The sequence below is a fragment of the Pinus tabuliformis genome, chromosome X, assembly GCF_031772625.1.
Source record: "Pinus tabuliformis cultivar Carrire ecotype Pingquan chromosome X, CPIR1, whole genome shotgun sequence".
In the NCBI taxonomy this organism is placed as follows: domain Eukaryota; kingdom Viridiplantae; phylum Streptophyta; class Pinopsida; order Pinales; family Pinaceae; genus Pinus; species Pinus tabuliformis.
The window spans coordinates 1,306,918,230-1,306,931,727 of record NC_142308.1 but is presented as its reverse complement, the minus strand read 5'-3'; positions in this window follow the sequence as shown (position 1 = coordinate 1,306,931,727).

Sequence of the window (13,498 nt, the reverse complement as noted above, 5' to 3'; positions counted from 1 at the left end):
TTTTCAGTGACTGACACTTCAGCTGGCCCTATGAGCGGGGCAGCCGTATTTTCGACCAACGAAGGACTTGGCGCGAGTTTTTGGTATCCAGGAGGAAGTAGCAACGGTGCAACCGGTTGATCTTCAAAAACTCTCTTTGCTTCGTCTAAAAAGGGACAACGGCGGAGGGTGTGATTGCCTTCACACAGTTCGCAGGGGAATCTCATTCCCCTTCGTCGTCTAGGACCTTCACTTTCGCTGGTCGACGGTAAGCATTCCACCTGGTTGTCAGAGGTTGACACTTCCGAACTGTGCAAACGAGGGGACCAGTCCCTTAGTATCCGGGGAATACCGGGACAATCACGGTGGAGGTGGTCCCCTCTACATATGACACATGGTGATTTGGGCCCGGTCCGTGCTGTGTGTGGATTTTTGTTAGATGCCTTTTGCTTGCCCCCAGGCGCCTTTGGCTCCTTTTGCTTCTTTTCTTTCTTCTTCTTTTCCTTCTTCTTTTCTATGGGAGCTCCGTTTTCGGCGGCTTGACCTTTCGAAGAAGAAGGATCGGAGGAAGGCTTATAAGAAGTGGAAGGCTGGAGGGTAGCTCTAGATTGGTCTAACTGTTGACTCGACTGTTCAGGAACCGTGGTGTTCTGAACTACAGTGGTTGAGAATAGCCAAACTGGCAGGCCAATTGTCAGTCCTGGAAGCGACAACGTGGCCATGTAGGGCGCACCAACTTCTCCCCAAGAGGAGAAAGGGTTAGGGTTCCCATCATGTGGAATCCCTTGGTTGGCGTGTTCCATGTTCTCAACCTCAAGATCAACGCAGGAATAAGGGGTAATTATGTTCCGTTTAGAATGAATTTTATATGATGACGCTTTAGACACAACTTGCTTTTTCACTTTTTAAGAGTCGAGAAAAAGCTAAAGATGACTCTAGTCTCCTTCGATGTATTAACGAGCCCGAAGTGACAAATGCTCGGATGGACTTTTTCAGTTATAGAGTTTGAAAAAGGCCAAAAGAAACTACTCTGGAGTTCTAGGCAGAGGGTGTGCCAAACCTTTCGCGAAACCACAGAATACGTTTTACGGTACGAGTGGTCGATCTTCGTGAATGCTGTGTTCACTGCATCGCGATCAGTAGGGCGGCCGACACGGCTTCCTATGGATAAAGGCTTTATTCCTATAGGGGTCCCCCAATATACGCGACGGTACACGGGGGCACAAGTCCGTATTAGTGCTATCGTCCCTCAGGAGGAATCACCCACCTTCATAGAGATCGACGGTCACTATGTTTAACGACGCCGGAACACGTCTCTACCTAGACCTCTACTATGTTTCGTTATGTTTCAAAGCGTTGTTAGATAAATTCAGTTCTTTTTAGGTTGATCTTGCTTAGCAGTTTGCCTTTATGGATCACCACGTGATGTATGATACAACTCCTAAATGCAGTCTAAGAATGATAAGCAAGCTTTTTTCAATTCTTTCAACTTATGAAAATCTTAACTACTGAGGGAAAAGAAAGACATCATCTTTTCAAACAGATCATAGAGCACACACTGGTGCACTTTTCCTAAATCGACATGCAAACTGTCAAAATGCACATGCACAATGCAAGTATTTCTTTTCTTCTTCCTTAATGTTGATGTATTACAAAAAGAAAGCTGTTGTACAATTTCGAATTCAATTTCAAGTGAAAGAAAACAAGTTTTGTCCAATAATCAAAAGAACACCTTAAGATTCACTCGTTTCAACACAAGAAATACTGAAATTTGAACCATATAACGAAAGCAAATGTTCAAGCAGCTATGAACAGTAATAAACTAGCTCTTAGAATCACAACGACACTTTCTTACAGGCCTAGATCCAAGAGGTCACAGCAAGACTAGTTCACTTTCGCTACGGGAAACTGTGAATGACAACAAGAAATACAATAAGAACAATCACGGTTTCTTCATACAACTGAGGCGGAATGAAGGCAAAGAAAGGTAGTTTCAGCTGGGTATACAGGTTGACAACAGGCTGCAAAAACAATATTGAAAACTGGGCAACAGACAGTAGGGAACCCCAGTTGCACAAGGCAAAACTGGATCAGCGCAGGTACTGCACTGTCAATCTGACATGCAGCGCAGGTAGCCCCTTCGGGACCTGCGTTGCAGCGCAGGTAGCCTTTGCTGCAGCTGCACTGAAGAGACAACTCTCGTCTCTCTCAGATTCCGGGTCACAGTTTGCTCAAAAATCAATGGTTTTTGGCCAAATCAGAGGCTATCAGCCAAGTATACACTAGAGGATGATTAAGGAAGATGAACACTATCACAAAGAGCTAAAAAGAGTCCTTGTGGATCAGCTCTTCAAATCATAAACATGCCCAGCACTGAGCTAGAGTAGCTGCCCTCTACTTTGCATTCGAAGGATTCGAATGCAGTTCGATTCGGTACTCCCTTTGTTTAGGAAATGAATAGCAAGAAACACAAGCTACCAACAAGACACGATCCCCAGCGGAGTCGCCAGTCTGTTGTGGGGAAAAGTATCCAACACGGAATGACCCTATCCCACTCTAAGGGTGATAGTTCCTTAGCAACAGCTGAAGCAAAGCTATCTAAAGTTACTTCTTTATGACATGCAAGAGATGAAAGGAAGAGATCCACTTACCGATGTCTTGCGCAAATGGTCGATCCAATATCCTCTATTTGCCGCTCGCTCCCAGCTCCAAGTCTTCTCACGGGCCCAGCTACACGAGATCCTGCGAACAAGACAAGAAAGGGAAACTACAAGAAGCATGCATTCATAATTGATTCAAGGATTAGCATAAATCAAATACGCAAGTAAGACAATACACCATTGAAACACATGCGAATAGAAGAACCTCAAATGCTTTATTAATATAAGGAAGTAAGGTTCAGGCGGTGATACAACCATGAGAGGTCCAATCCAGCATCACCTTCCCGACGGAAAGAAATCTCCTCTTCACCTCCCTCAAGCAATCACCCAATACTCTCAACTGTAAACCAACAGCAATTCTTTGCACAAAATTCCGGCCTCCAGATCCCATGGGATGAGATCCTTATATAGAGTTTTGGAGTGAAGATAAGTCAGCTTGATGTGTGACTTGTTGTCCTCTTCAACTCCAGTTGTTCTTCAGTCCTTGAGTCCACTTGGAGTTTCTACCTTCCACTTGGAGTTTTAGAACCTCTTTACTCATCATTAGGCGAATCTTCTGATCCAAGTGTCATTTTGGAAGCTTCCTGGGCACTGGCACATTGAGAAAAGATTCCTCCACATGTCAAAGTACGCCCAGCGCAGGTAGCCTTTGTTGCACTTGCTATGCAGCGCAGGTACACCATAGAGCTTTTGACATTCAGCGCAGATGCTTAGTGGAGCAGCTGCTTTGATCCAAAATTGACCTGTTTTTTAGTGTTTTTCAGTGGAGAACTGATCTGTAGTGCTGTGGTTTGCTGACCTTGTTCCTCTAGGGGTAGGAACAACATGTTTAGGGACTTTGGATCCCTCAGATTATTGACATTTCATGCTCCATGCTGTAAGGCACAAAAATGTCTATAACACCATGAGATTAGATTGCTCATCATGGTGTGAGAAATTGGTGTATCAACTGGTTTGCAATTGGTCATTTTGAACTTTTGGAGGATGTAAGTGGCATATTTCTATTGACCAACAAAAATGTCATTAGCAAATTTCTGAATTTCAATACCTAAGAAGTATTTCATGAGCCCTAGATCAGTCATATCAAACTCTGTTTGCATTGCTTCTTTGAATTATTCTAACATCATATTACATGTATAAAGTAGATCATCAACATAAAGGAAAACAATGAGAATTTTACCTTCATGAGTTTTGGTATATAGAGTTGGCTCATGGTTGCTTCTGCAAAAACCACTTTTGATGAGATAAGTGTCGATGTGATTGTACCAAGCTTGGGGAGCTTGTTTCAAGCCATATAAGGCTTTCTTCAACTTGTACACCTTATGATCCTGTCCTGGAACTTCAAAAACCAGTAGGTTTCTCCACATAAACTTCTTCTTACAATATACCATTTAAGAAAGCATATTTTACATCAAGTTGAAAAACAATCTATTTGTGTTGAGTTATTGTGGCTAGAATAGTTCTGACAGTGTCTAACATTGCTACTGGAGCAAAGGTTGCACCATAGTTGACACCAAACTACTGTGATAAACCTTTGGCAACAAACCTTGCAAGTTTCCTTATGTTTCTCAATTTCTCTTTTCTCATTCAGTTTGGTCTTCTATATCGACTTTACACCAATCCAGTTTTTGTCTCTTGGGAAATCAACTAATTCCCAAGTCTCATTCTTCTCTATGGAAAACATTTATTGATTCATTGCATCAACCTAATGTTTCTCTTTTACTACCTCTTCAAAATGGGTTGGTTGAGATGAAAGAAAGGTAAACATATTCTATTGATCAAACTTGTGCTCATGTCATATATTTTGATGATGCTTCTAGTTTTTTGATTGTATTTTGAAGATGATAAGTCACTGCTAGAAGATGTAACATTTTTAGAGTGGTGTGGTTCTTCATGAACCTACAATCTTAGCAGTTGTGGTGGATGAACAAGTTGATCTAAAGCTTCACCAATTTGATCAGACCAAGATTTATTTTCAAAAAAATTAACATCTCTACTTAAAAAAACTTCTTGGTGACTGGATTATAGAATATATAGGTTTTATATTATTCACTATATCCTACAAAAATACATCTTTCACTCCTATCATTAATCTTGTTTCTTAGCTGCTCAAGAACATGTGCAAATGTTTTAGATCCAAAAATTCTAAAGTGAGATACATTCACCTTCTTACCATCCCATGCTTCTTGAGGTACTGTATCTTTGATCCAAGTGGATATTGGAGGCCACTCGGCTATTCCATTTAAACCCCCACTATTGTACCATTATTTTTTTCAGTTTCCGTAATTGTAGCACCGTTTACTATTTTTGGTAGTTTTTCGGGTCCTCAACTTTCAGAGCCATTTTGAGGCCCTAAACAACCTTTTTTTTGGAAACGGGCAAACATGAGTTATTACTCAATGTTTATAGCCACAAGTTATAGTCATCAGATAAATATTTCTAACGAGGTATAGTGTGAGTCAAATAAAGATTGTATGCCAAAGTTACGACCCCGAGAAGTTGATGTACCAATTTACCCCAACAAGGCCTATACTTTTGGTGCTTCATCTCCTAAGGTTAGGTTTTTTGATGTTTAAGGTTTTCCATTATTTCTCAATAATAAATAGGTCTTCAAGCTTCCTTTTAACACAGTTCAGAGGCATGTAGCTGCCACATCTCTTCTCAGAGATAAGCTACCATCACCTGAGCTAGTTTATTTCCATTCTATATGTAAGCATATTTCAATTTTTTTATATTAATGAAATGAATTTCTATTTATGTTGCATCTCTACATTTATGTTTATATCTGAATTATGTTGTGTTCTTGCAAAAGTCTGGATTAGTGGTATCAGAGAGGTTTTCTCTTTCTCTGTTTTTCTTTATATGTCCCCAACGAGGTCAGGGTATAAGGAGTTAGGGCTCGAACTAGTTGAACCTTTGCAAGACTAGCGTTGTAAACCCTCGAAACCTCCCATGGTAGAAGAAAAGAAATATGAGGGAGTAGGCGATTCTTTCAAAATATTGCTCGAAAAAGCCCTCAAGCGACAAAGGAAAGCGATGATGGACAACTTTTCTGAGATACTTCAGCATATGCCCACAAGCGACACATCTTCATCTGAACCCACTTTAGAGGCACCACTCCCTTAAAGGTACAAGTAAACTTTGACATTCTCATATTTGGAGGCTAGATAGATGCAGACGCCATAGATAGATGGCTAAATCTACTGGAATTGTATTTTCGGTTCACCATTTTTCCTATAGGGAAAAGATTAATTTTTGCACTCCTCAAAGTTGCACCCCATGTCAAGGACTAGTGGGAAACTAACTATGAGCAGAAGAATGAGAACAAACCCTAACTATTTTCAACCACACACACTTGGAAATCTTTCCGAGACACCATCAAGGATCAATGTTACCCTATTAGGAGCTATGAAGGTAAGTACATAAAGTGAACCACACTGCGACAAGGAAGCGACCAAGACATACCAAAGTTCACAAATATTTTCACACCCTTTGCATGAAGTTGGGTATCAAGGATTTTGAGTGGCATCTGGTACTCAAATGTTGTGGTGTTCTGTAAAAATACATCTAGGACAACATGGAGTTCCTGTATATCTCCTCACTTGGCATCACCTACCGATACGCTGTAAAGATCGAGCAGATGTTTAAACAGAATAAGCAATACTTTGGATCTACAAATACAAAGAAAGCGAAAGGCACCCCCAAACCATAGAATAAAGGACACAGCTAAGGTGGGCTGAACCAAAACAACCCATTGAAGCCACAAGCAAAGAACAAGACCATCAAGAAAAATAAGGACATGGGAAAGTGGTGTGAGTTCCATAAGAGCCCCACTCAAAACACAAGTGTATGTCGAGCCAAGCAATCACTAGTGGTCAAGCTGAAGGATTTAGAGTCAGATGCATGCTACAACTTTGAGTTAGAACCCAACAAGGGGAATGACAAAGGGAAACATATTATTTATGTAGAGCCTGAGCCACTATTTCCACCACGAAGATCAAGAAAATTGAGCTCGAAGATCTAGAGGAGGGGGAGCATCTCTTCCACTGACACATGTGGGTGAAGGGTTCATCGTTGCAATTCATTTTCGAGAATGGGTACCAAAAGTACCTCATTTTAGCAGAGGTCATGAAGTTGTTTGGCCTACTCACCACACCACACCTGTAGCCGTGCACCATCGGGTGGCTTCACCAAGGATGAGATCTCCATGTTAGAGAGAAGGGTCACCTTCCCTACAACATCAAGCCCTTTACAAATGATGTATTGTGTGATATTTCTCCTATTGAAGTTTGTGATGTATTATTAGACCAACCATACTTGTGGAAGTGCCATGTTTTGTATGAGTTGAGGCTTCATACTGTTATTATTTATTTCAGTAATAAGTTATATAGGATACCAAAGGTATCCCCAATTACCTCCATGTCTTTGATATCTACTAAGAAATGTAGTAAGATCATCTCCTAGGCCGGGAAATTTGTTTTCTTTCTTATTCTCTCTCAAGGTAAGGGGAAGATTGTGGCCACATCCATGGCCCTCGGGAAGGGTTCCTCCATGCAACAGAAGCATGTGTATAAGCTCGTGGAAGATTATAGGGACATATTCTCGTCACCCAAAAGGGTGCCCTTGAACTATTAGGTCAAGGATTTGATCGATCTCACTCTCAAAGCACCTCTACCCAACAGGCCGATATATCATCGCTCTATTTTAGAAAATGAATAGATCAAGCAACAAATCTAATATTTTTTGCAAAAAGGGCACATCCGACCAAGTTCCTCGCCTTGTGGGAGCCCAATTATACTTGTACAAAAGAAGGATGGGACGTGGAGGCTTTGCATTGATCATCAAGCACTAAACAAAATCACTATCAGGCATAGGTATTCAATCCCATAGATTGACAACATTATGGACCAACTCAAGGGGGCCAAGTATTTCATCAAGATCGATCTGAAGTTCGGCTATCACCAGGTTCCAATAGAGCCCATAGATTTATGGAAGACCGCCTTCAAATCCAAGGAAGACCTTTTTGTATGCTTGGTTATTCCCTTTTGGTTGACAAATGCCCCTACTACTTTTATGAGGCTAATGGATGACATCTTATGTCCCTTCACTAACTAATTCATGTTTTTTTATCTAGACGACATCATCATCTTCAACTAGAGTTGGGAAGAACACTTGCAACACATTCGATGGGTCCTTCAAACCCTGCAGGAGAACAAGCTGTGTGCCAACTTGGAGAAATGCACCTTTGGCATGAGCCATGTCCAATATTTGGGTTACATCATAGATGAGTGAAGCATACATGTGGATCAGGATAAGATCCAAGTCATTCAAGATTATAAAGTCCTGACCACTCTAACAGAGCTTCATAGCTTTTTGGGTCTTGCAATTTTTTATCAAAGGTTCCTATTGGGATTCTCCCATATCACTTGGCCTTTGTGTCAAATTACCAAGAGCGGAGTGAAAGAAAAGTTTCCCTGGTCTGAGTCCCAACAAAAGGCGTTCGTTGATTTGAATTATCACCTCTACTCTGCACCAGTATTCATATTTCCAGACCTGCAACAACCATTTGAAATTAAGACAGATGCCTCTAGCTATGATATTAGTGTAGTCCTCACCCAACACGAGCATCTAGTGGCCTATCATAGTGATACACTTTCCGATACAATTCAGAGGTACCCCACATATGATAAAAAGATGTATTCCATCGTGAAGGCCTATCCACAATGGAAACATTACATTCTTGGGAAGGATACGGTCATCCACATTGATCACCGACCTCTTCAGTTTATACAAACACAAGGGAAGTTCCAGAACAATCGCCATCATAAGTGGTCTACATCTCTGGAAAAATTCCACTTGAACATTAAATACAAAAAAGGAAGCACCAATCATGTTGTAGATTTCCTCATCCGGCCCCTAGTTGCAACATTTGCTATTGTTCTCAACTCTTTTGGCCACGATACCTATCGATGGCCACAACTGTATAAAAATGATCCATATTTTTCCTCCACATACCAGATGCTAGTGGATGGCAAGAAACTTCCTTATTTATACCTATAGGATGCATTATTATGCTACCTGGGCCACCTTCTTGTTCCTTCAACCGAGCATGCAAAGTTGATTTTGGAGGCACACTACAGTCGGGTTGCAAGATAATTTGGTGTGGAGAAAACTATGGTCAACACTGCAAAAGTACTTTTATTGGCCAAAACTCTGACAAGATGTTGGGAAATATATGAGATCCTATACTGCCTGCGTTATCACCATGCCAACCATTAAGAAGAAAGGCCTATACACTCATCTACCTACTCCTATCCACCCTTGGGAATTCATCTCCATGGACTTTCTCTATGGCCTCCCTTCTACCAAGCATGGTAATGACTATGTGTTTGTGGTTATGGACCGATTTTCTAAGATGGCTAAATTAGCAGCCTGTAAGAAGAGTATCACAGAAGATGACACTGACAAACTCTTATTTGAATGAGTGTGGGTACATTTTGGTATCTCGTAGACCATTATATCATATTTGCATGGAAAGTTCCTGAGCACATTACGGTCAAGCCTTTGGACACTGTTGGACACCAAGCTCACAAGGTTGACTGCATTCCATCCCCTGACTGATGGCCAAACAAAGTTCATCCACAGGATGATAGTGCACATAGTCTACATGAACAACTGCAAGCATCTATGAACCTGGGATGAAAGCCTTCCCTATGTGCAACAGAGTTATAATAAAGCTCTCCATAGCTCGACTACTTGCAGTCCATTTCATGTCTATCTAAGATTTCAACCATTGTGTCTGATTAATGTTGTCATGCCACATGCAAATACACAAACATAATCCAAACATGTATTGTATGAGGCTAATAAATCAACTAAATTTATTGAACACATCCAACAAATCTGCCAACAGGTTCACGTCATCTTGGAGAAGTCTAATGCCAAGTACAAGCAACGACATGATTAACATCGGGTGCCACACAAGTTTCAAGTGGGTGACAAATTTTGGTTGCATTTGCAAAAGGAATGCCTTACTAGAGCCCATCAAAATCTTAGACCAGTCCGATATGGGCCTTACACCATTACCAAGATTATGGGAGACAATGATTTTGAGCTCAACATTGCCCCATTCCTTGGCCTGCACCCAGTGTTCAATGTCAACCAGCTTTAGCCATACTTTCCACCATTACTGGACACATCAGACATTTCATAACAACTCGCACCAACATAGCTAAACTCAGTCTGCATGGAACATGCCAAAAATGATCAGATCATGGACACACATATCAACAACACTCGCTAGCAGAATATCTAACTATATCGGGTTTTCAAATTTAGTGAGCTCCTACACCAAAGCAGGTGGCTCACCAGGGACCAAGTTCAGCAAAAGTTTCCCCATCTCAAGGAGGCACTCAATGCAATGGGGACCATTGCTTCCTAAGGAGGGAGGACTGATCCAGGTGGATATTGGTGGCCACCCACCTATTCCATTTGGACCCCCACCATTGTACAATTATTTCTTCCAGTTTCTGTAATTGTAGCACAATTTACTATTTTTCGCAGTTTTTTGCGTCCTGAACTTCCAAAGCCATTTTGAGGCCATATACAACCTTTTTTTTGGAAAACATGTAAAATTAATTCTATATTTAACATTTTCAATAGTAAGTTATAGCCCTTGGATAGATATTTCTAACGAGATATTGTGTACGTCAAACAGAGATCGTATGAAAAAGTTATGATCCTGGGAAGTTGATGTACCAATTTACCCCAAGGGGGGGCCAATACGGGAATTTTGAGGTCTAAAATGGGCCTCGTAAGAAAAATTTACAACCAAAATAAACTTTATAAGAACCAATAGGATTCAAGATGATTATGTCAACCATGGGGGATGATTCACCATTTTTGGAGTAAAAAAGTAAAAAGATTAAAAATAATAAAATAATAAAACTACTTGTTGAACTCATATTTTCAACTTATATCCCTAAGGTTTTACTCAAATTTCAAGTGGGAGTACTCATTGGATGCAAAATTTAATTCCTCATCGAAGGAGTAGCCATGTTGCATACTTTTGGTTGACTCCGCTACATGAAAAAACATGATTGCAACCACATTTTTTGTGCATTCCTCATTTTTCATGTAGTAGGGTCCATCAAAAGTATGAAACATGGGTACTCCTTGGATGAGGAATCAAATTTTATATCCAACGAGTGTTTCCACTCGAAATTTGAGTAAACCCATAGGGAGATAAGTTGAAAATACAAGTTGGAAATATAGGTTTTTCTTTTTTCCCTCTAAAATTTGATGATGTAGTCTAATATTATTTTATTATTTCCACTATTATTTTATAATTTCCTTAGGAGGTCCATTTTAGACCTCAAAATTTCCCCAATTATAGTTTTGGCGCTTCATCTCCTAGGGTTAGGTTTCTGGATGTTTAGGGTTTTCCATTATTTCTCAGTAATAAACAAGCCTTTGATCCTCATTGTAACAAAATTCAAATGCATGTAGAAGCCACATCTCTTCTTAGAGATAAGTTACCATCACTCTAGCTAGTTTATTTCCATTTGTATGTAAGCATATTTCAGTTCTTTTATATTAATGAAATGAAGTTTAATTTTTGTGGCATCTCTATTTTTATGTTTATATATGTATTTTCTTGCATTCCCTTCATAATTTCGGATCAATGGTATTAGAGAGGCATTCTCTTTCTTTGTTTTTCTTCGCATGTCCCCAATGAGTTCAATAAGGAGTTAGGGTTTGAAATGGTTGAACCTTTTCAAGAACAAACTTGAAAGCCCCAACAACCTCCCATGGCAGACGAAAAGAATGATGAGGGAGCAAGAGATCCCTTCAAGATATCACTCGAAGAATCCCTCGAGAGACAGAGGAACACGATGATTGAAAACTTTCCCTAGATCCTTTAGGGAATGCCCAAAAACAATGCATATTGATTGAGCAACCACTCTACAGGCACCAATCCCTTCAAGGTACAAGTCAACATTGACATTCCCATATTTGAAGGTTAGATAAGTGTAGACGTCGTAGATAGATGGCTAAATCTATTGGAATGGTATTTTTTAGTTCACAAATTTTCCAATAAGGAAAAATTACTTTTTCACTCCTCAAATCCACCACCCATGTCAAGGGCTTGTGGAAAACATATTGTGAGCAGAAGGATGAGAAAAAACCCTCACTGTTTTCAGCCGCACCCACTTGGAACTCTTTTCGATACACCATCAAGATGCAGTATTACCCTATTGGGAGATATGAAGATAAGTACATAAAGTGGACCAAATTACGGTAAAGAAGGGACCAAGACATGTCAGAGTTCACAAATATTTTTCATACCCTTCGCACGATGTTGGGTATCAAGGATTCTAAGTGGAATCTGGTACTCAAGTATCATGGTTTTCTGCACAAACATATCCAGGATTAGATGGTGTTCTTGGAAATCTCCTCGCTTGGCACTGCATACTGATACATTTTCAAGATCGAGTATAAGTTTAAATAGAATAAGTAAGACTTTGGATCTGTGAATCTGAAGCAAGGGAAAGGCATCCCCAAACTACAAAACAAAGGACAAATCTGAGACAGGGTGACCCAGAACAAATAGTGGAAGACAGAAGAAAACAAAAACACCACAAAGATAAAGAAGGACACAAGAAAGTGGTGTGATTTTCATAAGATTCCTACCCACAACACGAGTGTCGAGCCAAGCAGTCACTAGTGGCCGAGTTGAAGGCTTCAGAGTCAAATGCATGTTCTGACTCTGAGTCAGAACCTAACAAAGGGAATGAAAAAGGGAATTTTATTATTGATGTGGAGCCTAACACCACTCTTTCCATCACCAAGATCCAGAATATTGAGCCCAAAAAATCAAAAGGATGGGGAGCGTCTCTTTCAATCAAAAATGTGGGTGAAGGGTTCATCACTCTAGTTTATTATTGACAGTGGGAGTCAAAAGCACCTCATTTTAGCAAATACCATGAAGCGGTTGGGCCTACCAACCACTCCACACCCACATTTGTGCACCATCAAGTGGCTTCACCAAGGATGTGATCTCCGCGTCAGCCAACAGTGTCACCTTCCCTACAGCATCAAGCCCTTCATGGATGAGGTATTGTGTGATGTTTCTCCTATTGAATTTTGTGATGTATTATTAGGCCAACCATACATGTGGAAGTGTTATTATGGGTATGAGTCAAGGCCTCAAACTGTTATTATTTCTTTGGGTAATAAGTTATATAGGATACCAAAGGCAACCCCGTCTACCACCATCTCTTTGATCTCTACTAAGCAATGCAGTAAGATCATCTCCCAAATATTAAAATAAAGGGAAGCTCATGGCCACATCCATGGCCCCCAGGAAGGGTTCCTCCATGTAGTAGAAGCAGGTGGATAAGGTCGTGAAAGAATAAAAGGACATGTTCTCCTCACCCACAATGGTACCCTTGCACTATCAGGTCAAGCATTCGATCGATCTGACTCTCAGAGAACCTCTACCCAAAAAACTAATATATCACTGCTCCGTTCTGTAAAATGAAGATATCAAGTGGAAAATCTAGGAGTTGTTGCAAAAAGGGCACAATCGACCAAGTTCCTCACCTTGTGGGAGTCTATTTGTACTTGTACAGAAGAAGGATGGAACCTGGAGGCTCTGAATTGATTATCAGAACTGAAAAAAATCACTATCAGGAATAGGTATCCAATATCATAGATTGATGACCCACTCAACCAAATCAAGGGGGCCAAGTATTTTAGCAAGATCAATTTGAATTTTGGCTATCACTAGGTTCCAGTAGAGCCCGCAGATGTATGGAAGACTACATTCAAATCCAAGGAAGGCCTTTTTGAATGGT